Consider the following 11263-nt stretch of genomic DNA (forward strand, 5'->3'; position numbering starts at 1 on the left):
GGTGAGAACAGGGGATTTTGAATGTTATTCAGAAAGTGGCACAGTAAATATACTAGTGCTGTATATTTCATCGATCGACTAATTGTTTTTTGGGATACACATTGCACTGTTGTAACAGTTTACAAAGAAAATATATATGTCATATGTTAAAAATACTGTGCAGTGTGGAGCCTTATTAACAAATTACTGAAGCTCAGGTGCTGGGAAACAGCTGCTTTTTGTTATTCATGTTGGACTGATAATTCTTATCAAATCCTATCGAGGAAAAAATAGTTTATCTTTTTATTCTGGCCATTTGCAGTAGGACTTCAGCACCATTACCAATCACCTGAGTCCCAATTCCAGGTTGTTGTTCTTTGTCATATAAAACTGTAGTATATTGCCCAACTGCTGATTATTTTTCAATATTTTGTGGTTCTGGACATCATCTTGCACATCAAAGGAACTTTCAGAATCAACAGCAGATTATAGCACCACTTCATCTTGATTTTTGGTAACTACTTTGGAGTAGGCTTAAGTAGCCCATATTTTGCAAAAATATGCACCATTTTACAAAACTGTTACATATATTACCTAAATTAAATTCACACAAATCAGTCTCTCACCTTATTATCTAATACTGACAGAATGCAAAATTACACTCACTATATTTTAGCTTGACTGATGTGAACCCTCCAGGCAGAAGTTATTGGGATGTAATAGCTGTTAAGATATTTATGATCAAAATTGAGTCCAGTGCTGTTAATCCAGTATTAGTGACTCCATGCCAATGACGTAATTTAAGCGGAGAAAAAATTTAAAACTTTTTTCCAACCAGTGAGCCAAAGTTATCTAAAAAGCACCAAAATAACCCCAGCTTTGCAGTAGTCAGATTCTTACGACAAATATACTATGTCTCCACACTGCATGCTTCTGGTTACTTAACCTTATTCCAGTCCCTCTTCTCATCTCTTAATTCTGTTGTGTTGTAGTTTTCAGTCTGGTTTGATGCAGTTCTCCATGCTAGTCTATCCTGTGCAAGTGTCCTCATCTCTGCAGCACTTTTCTCCCTTATTTGATTCAGTACTTCATTAGTTTTTTGATTTATTTATGTGATCTTCAACATTATTCTACAGTGTCACATTTCAAAACCTTATTTTCTATTCTTGTCTTCATTGCAAGGTGACACTACAGGGACAAATACTTGCAGAAAACAGTTTATAACATTTAAATTTGTAAATGATAAATAACTGAAACCCTCAGCTGCCAATAGGTGTTATTGATATACCTTGGTGGGGACAGTTGAAAATGTGTGCCCAGACCGGGACTCGAACCCGGGATCTCCTGCTTACATGGCAGACACTCTATCCATCTGAGCCACCGAGGACGCAGATGAATAGCGTGACTGCAGGGACTCATCCCTTGCACGCTTCCCATGAGACCCATATTCCCAACTGTCCACAATCTACATACGTAATGTTCCTGATAGATATCTGCCCATCCATTCATTACTCGCACCAGCTAAGGTGGTGATTACCGTAAGAGTTTGGGCAATCTGTGCGCATTCGCACAGACAAAGGTCAATGGCCAGATTGCCATGTAAGCAGGAGATCCCGGGTTCGAGTCCCGGTCGGGGCACACATTTTCAGCTGTCCCCATCGAGATATATCAACAACACCTGTCAGCCGCTGAGGGCTTCAATTAATTATCATTTATTCTAGAGAAGCTCCACGGTCATCAATGGTATCTGTTCTTTCGAGAACAGTTACTATCTTCATATATACTTATATTTGTGTTTGATGTTAAAACATTTCTCTTTTTCAGAAACCTATTTCTTGCTATTGCTGTCTGCATTTTATATTCCTCTCTACTTCAGTCATCATCAGTTATCTAGCTCCCAAAGTAGAAAAGTTTCGTCAACTATTTTAGTGTCCTTTTCTAATCTGACTCCTATGGCATCAACTTATTTAATTCAACTACATTCCAGTTCCCTTTCTTTACTTTAGTCGGTGGTCATCCTCTAACCATTTTCAAAACACTATCCATTCCATTCAACTGCTATCCCAAGTCTTTTGCCATCTCTGAGAGGTGTACAACGTTACTAGCAAGTCTCAACGTTCATATTAATTCTCCCTGAATGTAATTCCCTTTCCAATTTTTTTTTCTTTTTTTTCCCCTTCATTACTTAATAAATATGGAGATGGAATGACATTAGAGATCAACTGGGGTACGCTTCACCACCTGTCTGCTTTGACCTGTGACCTAACTGTGCATCATGGTGGCATTGTGTGTGTGAAATGGATAATGATCCAGTGGCACTTTTGGTGTGGAATGTTCATGTTCCTGAATTGTTTGTGAGTACTGTTAGCAAGCAATTCACTTGACTTCTTGAGTGCTGTTTGTGAGAATAATATGGGAAGAATTTGTGACAGTTTGTTAGTGAGTTCTTTTGATGTTGCCAGTGATGAACAATAGATCCATTTTCAGGTTTTGGAATTTTCAGTTTGTTGTGGTGTTTGTGGTTGCAAATTTAGTTTTATATTTTATTTTTTGTTAGTTATGAGTGGGACAATGAACTTTTGAGTAGGTCTCTGCATACTACAATGGGGGAAGATAACCACGATTAAATTCCTAAAGTTACGGATATTTAGGTTAATTGTCGATTATGTGAAATGTTGTGTTTGTGGACAAGGTATGAAACTGCCCAAAATTGCTGCACCTTGGACGAGGGAGGTTGGGACAACTTATAGTGTGAGAACATTTGGCGTTATATCCAGAGGAGTTTCTTGTGTGAGAAGTTCATGCTGGCCTTTCGAGAGATTGTGTTGTTAACATATTTTTGTCATCACCAAATTTGTGTGTTGGTTGACTTGGATATTAAATATGTTTTTAGGGTTTTATTATTTTTTAAATTGTAGTTGGTATGTGTGATTAGGAGCATACTTACATTTTCCTTGTAGATCAAAATTGGTATTGATACAACTTTTTTTGTGAAATTTTGGGTTGTGTTGTTAGTTGTTGATTACATTGCATTATGATTGGTAGATATTGTGGACTTTGTTTTACCTATGTTGTTGACATTAGGTTTTTGAAATTAGTTACATGTCTGAGTTTAGATTTTGTGGTACTCCGGTTTTTGTTTTACCTTTATAGATCCAGTGAAGTTTTTGATGTCAGATTTCTCAAGTTATGTGTGGGTTTGTTGTCTCATGGATTTCATTTGAGCTACATGGGTCAAGTGAAATTCCAGCACCAGATTTTGGAGCTGTTTGTGGGATTATAGTATCACGGATTTCATTTGAGCTATATAGGACAAATAAAATTTCCAGCTATGTGTGTGTTTGTGGTATCATTTTGCGGTACTCATTTTTGGTACATGTGTCAAATTAAATTTCTGATATCAGATTTTTTCAAGTTTTAGTGCTTTTGCTGATTGCTGAGTTGTTTGTTTGCTTGCTTTTTGCCTTGTTATTTGCTTTGGTATGACTGGCAATGGCAAGGAAAGCGTTTCTGAAGAAGAGAAATTTGTTAACATCGAGTATTGATTTAAGTGTCAGGAAGTCGTTTCTGAAAGTATTTGTATGGAGTGTAGCCATGTATGGAAGTGAAACATGGACGATAAATAGTTTAGACAAGAAGAGAATAGAAGCTTTCGAAATGTGGTGCTACAGAAGAATGCTGAAGATTAGATGGGTAGATCACATAACTAATGAGGAGGTATTGAATAGAATTGGGGAGAAGAGGAGTTTGTGGCACAACTTGACTAGAAGAAGGGATCAGTTGGTAGGACATGTTCTGAGGCATCAAGGGATCACCAATTTAGTACTGGAGGGCAGTGTGGAGGGTAAAAATCATACAGGGAGACCAAGAGATGAATACACTAAGCAGATTCAGAAGGATGTAGGCTGCAGTAGGTACTGGGGGATGAAGAGGCTTGCACAGGATAGAGTAGCATGGAGGGCTGCATCAAACCAGTCGCAGGACTGAAGACGACGACAACAACAACAACATGACTTCTTTGTTAGGATTGTTGTATATTGATTTTGTCCTCACCAAAAATCCTCTAATTCCAGTAACTGTCCTGTTAGTTTCATGTTATTTCTGAAATTAAATATTTTTCATGTTATTTGTGTGTGTTTGTGTTTGTAATGAGTGATATCATGGTCACCATGATGTATAAGCTTGAAATAGGGGTGTCTGCCATTTTCACAGCATCATGGGTAAAAGCCACCAGGTGTTGCCACAATCTTTGATTGTCCCTGATGGACATGGACTACAATTCTTCCTAATAACTGCAGTCTGGTTTCTGTAAAAGTTGAAAGTAACCTTTCACTCCCTGTGGTTTATTCCAGCTACCTTCAGAGTTTCAAGATTCTGTTGAAGTCAACACTGTCAAAAGCTTTCACTAAATCTGTAAATGCTGTATTTGTAGGTTCACCATTACTGTTTTTACGAGGGCTATCCAGAAACTAACAGATGGTTTTGCCTATCGTGGTGGTGAGCAGGGCTACAGCCACCATCTTGGTGCCAATAATGTTCTTGCACACAGTACACTTTTGACAGTGGTAGTGTCTGTGTCTCTGCTACTTTGCTTTCTGTGATATGTTAAAATGTGTGCTGCAGTAGAAAATCCCCCACTTGTGAGGTGCACTCTGTGATTAGTTTTCTGCTTGCAAAAAACTGCAAAGGAATTGAAATTTATTGTGCCCTTTTTGATGTGTATGGAAAAGTAATAATGAGTGAAAGGTGAGTGAGGCGGTGGTGCATTGATGTTAAAAATGCCCATACCACTCATCATGATGAGGACCACATTGATAGGCCTAACTCTGTGACTGACAAACTGGTGATGAAAATCAATGACAAAATTCGTGAAAATTGTCATTTCACAATTATGGAACTTTTGCAACATTTTCCTCAGGTCTCTCAGAGTTTTGCGCATGAAATTAGGGTGGAAAAGCTTGGCTCCTTCATATTTTTTGTTAGGTGGATTTCCAAAATCCTAATGGAAGATCACAAAAAACAGAGACTGGCTGCAGCACTGACTTTCCTCAAAGATGTGAGAAACATGGTACCAAAGTTATTAGTTGTATCATAATTGGTGTGAGACCTGGGTGAAACATGTCAGTTGGTAAACTAAAAGTCAGTAGATGGAATGGAGACACAGAAATTCTCCCAGGAAACCAAGGAAGTGTTTGTAAATGCAGTCAGCAAGAATGATCATGGCTATTGTGTTTTTTGGCTCTAAGGAAGTGATTTTCTTGGATTTCCTTGAATGTGGCACAATAGTTAATCCACAAAGATATTGTCAGACACTGACAAAGTTAAGGTGTGTAATACAAAACGAGCATCGAGAAAAACTTAGTGCAAAGGTTTTGTTTTTTCATGATAACGGATGTCTACGTATGGCCAATCGCACCCGGGAACTCCTGCGGGATTTTGGATGGGAGGTGTTTGCTCATGCCCTGTTTGGCACTGAGCAACTATCAGCTCTTCCCAGCAATGAAGACATGGCTCGCTACACAAGACTTTGATATTGACGCCTAACTGCATGCCAGTATAAATCGGTGGTTGCAATTGCTGGCAGCAGATTTCTATAGAGACGGCATTGAAAAACTTACACCACAGTATGATAAGTGCCTCAATCTGAATGGTGATAATGTAGGAAAATCGCATGAGAATTTACCTTTACAATCTATATAATAAAATTTGGTTTTTCCATATTGTTAATTTTCTGTTTCAACACTTCTGTTACTTTCTGGATAGCCCTTTTATATACGAATACCGGACCTCATGGCACTGTAGTACAACAAACTGAAAAAAAATGGATGGGCCTTGAATAGATCTTTAATATGCTGTCTCACTGAAATTGCTTGTTACCAAACTATTAATTCCAACCTAACCAAGACATCAGGCTACGTTACATTTGAATCTGTCAGCACAACCAGATTGTTTGCTTTCACATTCGTTGGCTTTACCAACTCACAACCAAACTCTTGCTTCCACCTAACCTAGACCTAGACCTAGGGCTATGCTACAGATCCATCAGTAAAAACAACCAGGTTTTTGGTGGCGATTCATGGTGGTCCTTTGGATCCCAGCCTAACCGCATCCTCAGAAATCATGAAATATTTGGAGAATAATAGCCTAACCACACTCCTGGAAATCACAACCTACTTGTAGAACAATAGCCAAATATTTGTGGCAATGAAGAATATAATGGTCACTGTTTTGCTTCCAGCAATTTATGTTGTGCTGCTACGTCCAAGCCCAACCATATTCTTGGAAATTGCTATACAGAACCACAACAAATTTGGAAAAAACAGCCAAATATTTCTCACAAACAAGAATAGGTATGTCATTGCTTCACTTGCAGCAGTTTAGGTTATGCTCTTACATCCCAGCCTGACCATATCCCTGAAAGAAAAAGCAATCAGTATTTGTGACAACTAAAATTATATATGAGCACATAGCTCTGCTTATTTCTATACTATATGTATATAATGTGGTCATGCGACAAAATAGTCATGTTGTAATTGGCTGACTATATTGTATGTGTTATGCTCACTGTACTTAGATAACTACGAGGGCTATCCACAGAGTACATTACGTTTTGGAATTAAAAATAAATAAAGTATTGGAAATTTTTTTTATTATATACAGATGAAAGCCACACTTAAATACTAGTTTTCTACATAGTTGCCATTTAAATTAAGGCACTTATCGTAGCGATGGACGAGCTTGGAAATTCCTTCGTCGTAAAATTCGGCCACCTGCACCTTCAACCACGTGGTTACCTCTTCTTGAAGCTGTGCATCGTCATCAAAACGCTGCATAGCCAACCACTTCTTCATTGCTGGGGATAAGTGGAAGTCGCTCGGTGGATGAGGAAACAACTCCCACTTAAAAGATTCGAGAACTTCACGAGTGGCATTTGCCGTGTGGGCCCGGGTGTTGTCGTGAATCAGCAAGATCTTTGAGCCCAACTTTCCCCTACGCTTGTTTTGTATTGCTCTTCTGAGGTTGTGCAGAGTTTGGCAATACCTTTGAGAGTTTATTGTAGTGCCTCTTTCCAGGAAATCCACAAAAATCACACCTTTTCTGTCCCAAAAGAGGTAACCACGTGGTTGAAGGCGCAGGCGGCCGAATTTTACGACGAAGGAATTTCCAAGCTCGTCCATCGCTACAATAAGTGCCTTAATTTAAATGGCAACTATGTAGAAAACTAGTATTTAAGTGTGGCTTTCATCTGTATATAATAAAAAAAAAATTCCAATACTTTATTTATTTTTAATTCCAAAACGTAATGTACTTTGTGGATAGCCCTCGTAGATCAGGGATACTGTGCTTGCTGCGATTGGCTGTCAGTAACGAGTTGTAAGGGCATCAATGCTGTGCATGTTCATGTGTGTCTAAAATCCAAGCTGAACTTTACTGAGGTTCACTTCTCCTAGTTTCTCTATTCTTCTGTAAGTAAGTTGTGTTAGTATTTTGCAACCACAACTCACAAAAGTGATGACTCAGTAAACTTCACGTCTGTCAGCACCTGATTTACAGTCTGGCATTGGGATTGTTACATTCTTTTGGGAGACTGTGGGTATTTTGTGTCTCATGTATGTTACATATCAGGTGGACTAGTTTTGTCATGGCTGACTCCACCAAGAACTTCAGTAATTATGAGGGTATGCCATCTACACCAGGCACTCGTTTCCACTTAGGTCTTTCAGTTCTCTTTTAAATTCTGCTCTGAGTATCACATCTCCCATCTTGTCTTCAACTGTTCCCTCTAACCATTGTGTAACATAGTCTTTAAGTGTCTTTCCTTTGTATAGCCATTCTGCGGTGTATATTCTTTCCATCTTTCAGCCTTTCCTTCTTTGCTTTGTACACACTTGTCGTCAGAGCAGTTGATACTCACACAGGCAATTATATTTCTTCCAAAGGTTTATTTAATTTTCCTATGCACACTATTTGCAGTTTTATTATGAAAACGATACTTGCTACTCACCATATAGCAGAGATGCGGAGTCTCAGATAGGCACAACGGAAAGACCATTGTGCCTATCTGCGACTCAGTATCTCCACTATGTGGTGAGTAGCACCTATCATTTTCATAATATTGTTACATTCCATTCTGGATTTTCCATTGTTTGATTTTGTATTTGTGCTTTTCATAGGTGTGTAACCGTCTACAGCTTTGCATTTGCCCTTAAGCCATTCTTGTGTTGCAATTTTTCAGTTTTTGCCAATTTCATGTTTTAGACATTTATGTTACCTTTGGTTTAATTAATTTTCTGCATTTTTCTATCATCTCCTTTTAAATTCAATAACTTCCTTGTTATCAAGGTTTTCTGGTAGGTCTTATCTTTTTGCCAATTTTATCTATTTCTAGCATTAGTTCATCTCTCAAAGCTACCAGTTCATCATCTATTGTATTCCTTTCCCCTGTTCCACTCAATTGTTGGCTAGTGCCTCCACTGAAACTTTCAACAGTCTTTCAACTTACCTTGATCCCATACCATCAAATTCCTACATTTCCTTATATCTTCAGTTTGAATCTGCAGTTCATAACCAATAAATTATTATCACAGTTCATGTCTACTACGGGAAATGATTTGTGGTTTAAAATCTGGTTTCAAAAGCTCTGTCCTACCATTATCTGTAATCTGCTTGAAACCGTATGGCACCTCCAGGTCTCTCCCACATATTCATCCTTCTTTCACAGTTCTTAAACAAACTATTAACAATGATTAAACCTGAGCTCTTTGTGAAATTCTACTAGCTGGATTCCCTTCCGTAATATTGTGATTGATCTTGACATTGTATCCTTGTTGGCTATGATAATGAGTCCACTGTGCTGTTCATAGTAGTTCATTCACATACCTGTTTTCTAATTCATTGCATGCTGCTCCTGTGTTGTCTCATTTTGATCTTGTCTTAGGAATGCTGTACTCACATGACCAGAAGTTCTTCTCACTGCACTTCACTAATTCCCACTATATGCAACTTCAGTCTATCCATTTCTCTTTCTATATTCTCTAATCTACCTATCTTATTAACAGATCTTACTTCCAGGCTCTGTCTTATAGAATGGTAGATTTGTTTCTTCTGATGATGTCCTCCTTGGCAATCCCCACCTGGGAGTCAAATGGGAGACTATTTACCCCAGGCATATTTTACCCAATGGGATGTTTCATCTTAAAGCCATATAGTAGAGCTGCAAGTCCTCTGTAAATATAATGACTGTAGTTTCCTCTTTCCTTACTGTACAATAATTGTCACATTGAAACCACAATCAAGTCCAAATCCAATGGCAGGTTATCAGTGGAGTACAACACAGCATGGAAAGCACTTTTATTACTAACACAAATGTACAACCAAATCAGGACTGATATCCTATATAGGCAGTGCTGCTATATTTACAAGTGTAAGGGATGTTGATAACCATCCATAAATGCTAACTAAAAAATAACATACAACTACAGGTGGCCAGGTTTGAACTGGCAATCCACAACACAACAGGCTGTGATGCTAACCACTACGCCACATTACTAGCACAACTCATTACATTTTTTTCCTCTCCTGGAGAAAGAGCGACCTACTGTTTCACAAGTTCCCATTGGAGATGACTACAGCACCTTCAGATTTGAATTCAGATACTTTATTAGTCACCAGGGCAAAAAGTCAAGAACAGGGCCAGCAGCAGTTGTGGCAGTGTTACTGCTCATAGACTGGCAATGTGTCAGTTTTGCGTTGCCAGTGAGATGATACTTTCATGTAGCCAAAGAGAGGAGAGAAAATTAATTTCTAGTGCTGAAATAGAAACCATTCTCTTCTTTCCTATTGTCACAAATATTGACTGTTTTTTTTTCTGAATATATGACAAATTACCAAGTTGGAGTTAGGTTGGGACCTAATGGCACAACTTACATTGCTGCAAGTGAAACAAGCATCAATTAAATTTATAATCTTCATTGTCACAGATGCTTGACCCCCTTCGGGTAGAGTAAGACCTATTAGCATAGTGTAAATAACATTATTTCTTGGTTGTCAAAATACAGGGTTATTACAAATGATTGAAGCGATTTCACAGCTCTACAATAACTTTATTATTTGAGATATTTTCACAATGCACACACATGCAAAAACTCAAAAAGTTTTTTTAGGCATTCACAAATGTTCGATATGTGCCCCTTTAGTGATTCGGCAGACATCAAGTCGATAATCAAGTTCCTCCCACACTCGGCGCAGCATGTCCCCATCAATGAGCTCGCAGTTCTGGCACGTTTCTTGGTAGAGGAGGTTTAAACACTGAATCTTTCACATAACCCCACAGAAAGAAATCGCATGGGGTTAAGTCGGGAGAGCGTGGAGGCCATGACATGAATTGTTGATCATGATCTCCACCACGACCGATCCATTGGTTTTCCAATTTCCTGTTTAAGAAATGCTTCTGCTTTAGCCTTTTCCGTAAGATTTTCCAAACCGTCGGCTGTGGTACGTTTAGCTCCCTGCTTGCTTTATTCGTCGACTTCCGCGGGCTATGCATGAAACTTGCCCGCACGCGTTCAACCGTTTCTTCGCTCACTGCAGGCCGACCCGTTGATTTCCCCTTACAGAGGCATCCAGAAGCTTTAAACTGCGCATACCATCGCCGAATGGAGTTAGCAGTTGGTGGATCTTTGTTGAACTTCGTCCTGAAGTGTCGTTGCACTGTTACGATTGACTGATGTGAGTGCATTTCAAGCATGACATACGCTTTCTCAGCTCCTGTCGCCATTTTGTCTCACTGCGCTTTTGAGCGCTCTGGCGGCAGAAACCTGAAGTGCGGCTTCAGCCGAACAAAACTTTATGAGTTTTTCTACGTATCTGTAGTGTGTCGTGACCATATGTCAATGAATGGAGCTACAGTGAATTTATAAAATCGCTTCAATCATTTGTAATAGCCCTGTATTTTCCTGTTCTTTCAAATGTGCCAAGATCTCTGAAGTAGTGATATATTCACATGAGAATGTGACAATGTTCCTTTGAAACACCTTGTCAACTCCCTCATTGGCTACATAGACAAGGAGCTGACACACCTTATTTCCTTCCCATCATACCTCATGGCAAGCACTGACAACATTGCTTCACTGAACACATAAGTATGCCACTGGCTTGATCTAGTCTTTTACCACATTCAGCATTATTACATACTTTCAATACATTTGATTTATTAATTTTACACAAATATGTTGTTACACTCATAGTGGATATTTCTAAAAATTCTTTAAATGGATAAAATGGC

The sequence above is a fragment of the Schistocerca nitens genome, chromosome 1, assembly GCF_023898315.1.
Source record: "Schistocerca nitens isolate TAMUIC-IGC-003100 chromosome 1, iqSchNite1.1, whole genome shotgun sequence".
NCBI lineage: Eukaryota > Metazoa > Arthropoda > Insecta > Orthoptera > Acrididae > Schistocerca > Schistocerca nitens.